This window comes from Falco biarmicus, chromosome 3, assembly GCF_023638135.1.
Source record: "Falco biarmicus isolate bFalBia1 chromosome 3, bFalBia1.pri, whole genome shotgun sequence".
Lineage (NCBI taxonomy): Eukaryota > Metazoa > Chordata > Aves > Falconiformes > Falconidae > Falco > Falco biarmicus.
The window spans coordinates 98,993,897-98,998,013 of record NC_079290.1 but is presented as its reverse complement, the minus strand read 5'-3'; positions in this window follow the sequence as shown (position 1 = coordinate 98,998,013).

Genomic DNA, 4,117 nt, shown 5'->3' with positions numbered 1-4,117 from the left:
CCTGTCAAATGGAAATTTACCGACTCAAAGCATAAATGAATTGACAGTGTTTCTTTTTCTGAAGTGTGAGTTCCATAACGTTTACATGGTTCACTGGCACATACACGCACCATTCATTGCAAAAGTCTCTCAAAAGTAGCAGGCAGGCAGCGACTCAGCAAGTGTTCACCGCAGGTCAGGCTCTGTCCTGGCGGTACTTCACCAAGGAAGCAATCCCGCTAACAGTTCGTGACCGGTGAGCGGGGACCTTGGGGTGACAGCCCTTTTACCACCCTGACCCTCAGCATCAGCGGAGGGATGCTATTGCCTGCGAGAGCTACGTGCTGGCTGTTACAGTTCCCAGGCTGTACCTGCAGATCCGGTACTAGATCTAAGTACTTTATAGACCACGTAACAGCCATGCGTGCTCTGACTGAACATCCAGTTGTAGTTGTTATTAAACACACAAAGCAGTAGTTTTCAAACCCTGCAGAGGTTTAACTTCATGGTAACTGGAAGGTTAACAGAAATCCTTACTGTGTACAGTGTTGTCATTTGCACACAGATGAAAAATGTGACTTTATGTACTATTTTGATTCATTGTCTATCTCTTATGCACCTTACTACTTTACAGCTTTGTTGAATCTTTGCATATACTTACCCTGAAACATGACTCACACAGATATTTCTAAAATACAGTGGAACTGCTTAGATCCATTCATATCAACTACTCATGTTTATGAGAATTTGTGTTTACAAGGACAACGCTTTAAGCTTCTGCAGGGACAGGTGTGGACAATGCAATAGTCTGCTAATACTGAAATACTTAGACGGGGAATGAAAAGGGGAGCACAGAATGTCAGAAGTGAGAAGCACCCCCTTAGGAAACACTTTGTAAATCAGGTATTCTTACCAGTCAACAAATGTAAAACATCTCGCAGAAATACGCATGAACACTTGGCGATACTCAGTGTATGTTATTATCGCACCATAAGTTAACTACATGCTGCTCAAATAGTTTTCAAGTTTCTCTAGTTCTGCAAGTTGTGTTAATTAGCTCAGTTATCAGTTCATATGTAGATTCCTGCTTTCAGTAGCAATTACATAGCCTGTAGATTCAAAAGCCATATAATGCTTCTAATGTTAATAAAGATGTACTTGGCATTTACACAGGACTTTTCTCAGCATGTCATAAACAAGCCGCTTTGACATTTCTAGGAAATATGTGGTCACATGACTGTTACAGAGAAACCGAAGTGTATATGCATACTTATATGACCTATATGAGAACACAAAGTAACAGTACCTACATTATTGAAAAGTAGCCTCCCATAATTAGTTGCTGTGGTATTTACTCTACAAATAAAATTCCTAATGAGAGTTACTGAGTACTCACTTTGATGCCGGGCATTTTCTCTGCAATCTACAGATGACCTTTTCCGTAACTTTGCCCACAGCAGGTCTGCTAGTTTCTGTGTTGATGGCAGGACACTGCAGTAACCAGTCACTTTGGAAACAAAATAAAAGCAGTGCTGGGGGACTGCATAATCTGTGAAGCCTACATTTCTGTTCCAAAAATCTTCTCAAAATGTGCCACATGCTGTATGCTGAAAGCCAAAAAACATTGCTTGTTAATACAAGCTGCTCTGAACTAACTGAAAAGAGCTCTTTATACTAACAGAGGCTGATAACCATGTTTAAAATTGCACTGCCTGGTGCACTCTAGCACACAGTACAAGCTTGTAATGCATCTCCAAACATACCAGCTGCTTCTTTTTGCAGCAGCTTCACACCATTTTCCATCATTTAATCCTACTGAGTTATGACACCTAAGAAACATACCCTTTGGTATCTAAAAGTGAGCCCAAGGTACCTCCAGGATAGCTAGTGTTTGAAGGTGGAGCTAGCCATCAAAACTGAGAAAGTGACCTTAACATTGGGACTATGGCAATAGAAGAGCAGGCTATTGTAAGAACCTCTTAGAACCATTTATCCCTTTCCAATTTAGCCTTCTTCCAGAACCAAGGTTTTAAAGTTGTGTTTAGTACCTTCCACTACACCATCTAAACACCTTAGTTAATGCTAACATTTTATACCAATACAATTATCTCATCCAGGTCTTTCAACGCTCAGCTCAAACTGCATCATTAAGTGAACTTCAAAACTGGGTGGAGAAAGGACAGCAATACAGAACTGCTGATAACCGTGAAGCATCACAGAGCAGCATATTAGGAACGAGCATTCTTACTCATAGTAAAAATTAGATGATAAGCCAGTTTTGGTCTCTTCTCTTGAATTTAGCAATTCGCCTTTAACACGTTTCTAAAATATTCTCAAATTTTCCCCCTTCCTTCTCCCAAATTCTAGCTTTGCAGATATTTTTTTTCTAAAAGCCTTTTTAATCCATGTTGTCTCAGTCTTGCCTGGGAGATGCAATTATTAAACTCTTAACAGCATACTGAAACTACTCCATAAAGTTATAAATCAAAAACATACTATGAAGGGCAGAGACGGTTTCAAAACATAGATTCAAGAAAAGTTACCACAGCTGTGAAGTTGTGCCAGAAGAAACCTGTGACAAAATGCAATTTACCTGCACTGACCATATCAGTTCCTAAAAGGCTGGATTCAGTCTATGTTTAACAGTCTGCCTTCACACCCCTCTTCCTTGGTATGTCTTCACTAAAAGGATCAATGAAGCCATTGTCTTCTATTTCTTCTCAAGATGCAGCTCTAATGTAATATGTGTAGAACATAGGTAGTTTAATTTGGTAAATTATCTCCATTAGGTAAACACATCCCTCTTTACAAGATGATGGTCTAATTTATCATCACAACCTGAAGCACAGCAGGTTGGATGTCTTATGTCATGATTCTGAACTAATTCAAACCTATTCATCTTATAGGAAGTAGTCTGTTGTCTTCAGACATCTGTCTTGTGCTACTTGTTGTAGCCCACTGCTTAATGATGAGATATTTTTGTCTTCTTATTGTGTGCTAACTTCAGGCTTATCTAATTATGTATTGCTGGTAAATAATTTACATTTTAAGACCACCACCATCTATGGTTGCACCAGCTTTAAAAACTTTCAAAAACAGAATCCGCATCCCTGTTGTCTAAATTGGGTGGTGATTAACATACAGTCCCCAGACTTTACTTTTGTGCACAGTCTATGAATGGTAGTATTTCCTTATTATGCTATTCCATAAAGTATTATTTTGTAGTAGTCGTGTTACATGTATTTCCTAGTTTTATTACCAGTTCTACATGACCACGCTTTACACATGCCTAAGATTTAACAATCCACATACTGAAATTTTTCTCATTTCCTTACTTTTCTTACTCCTTTACCTACTCCCTCCCAAAAAGCCACCTACCTATAGCTATACACACAAGCCAAAAAGCTACTGCCAGTGGCTTCGAGACAGTCATCAGTACCGGCAAGTTCGGGCTACTTCTATCTCCAACCTATTTTTGAGTACTGCTGGCTCCCACTGAAGGCATGTTAAGCCCAGCCAGACCTCCCCTCTGGTTTGAAGAGTGTGTCTTAAACCCTGGCAGGGCACAGCACAGGGAGCGGGAGAGGGCCTCTCCTCTTTTGGGGTCCGCCCGTGACCCCCCAATTCTCAGAGGTAAGAGGGAAGCCTCACTCCTCAGCTCCAGCTCCTACTCCAGCGGCCGGTTCCTTCCGTTGGCCGCATCCCCTCAGCCTATCAGCACCGCGGCCGCGCCCTGCGCTTCTCCGGCACCCACAGCCGGGATAGAGACGCGGCCGTTACAGGAGTCGCCGAGCCCTCCCCCGCCGCACGGGAAGGAAGGAGGCAGGACCGCCGGGGCTGCACGGGAGGGAAAGGGTGCTTTGAAGCAGCACCCGCAGGACGGACAGATGCCGCCAAGGCGGCGCACCGAGCCCCGCCTCACGGCGCCCGCCCTGCCCCGCTCCTCTCCTCAGCGGAGTGCGCGGCCCTCGGGGCGGTGCGCGCAGGATGACGTCACCGCGGGCGGACGCTACGCACATCCACACGCCCCGCCACAGCGGCCCTCCCTGCGCGCGCACCCGGCCCCCCCGGCGGCCGCTGATTGGCCGTCGCCTTCCCGCTTCCTTCTCCTCGTCCGAGAACCCGCCATTTTGAAAAC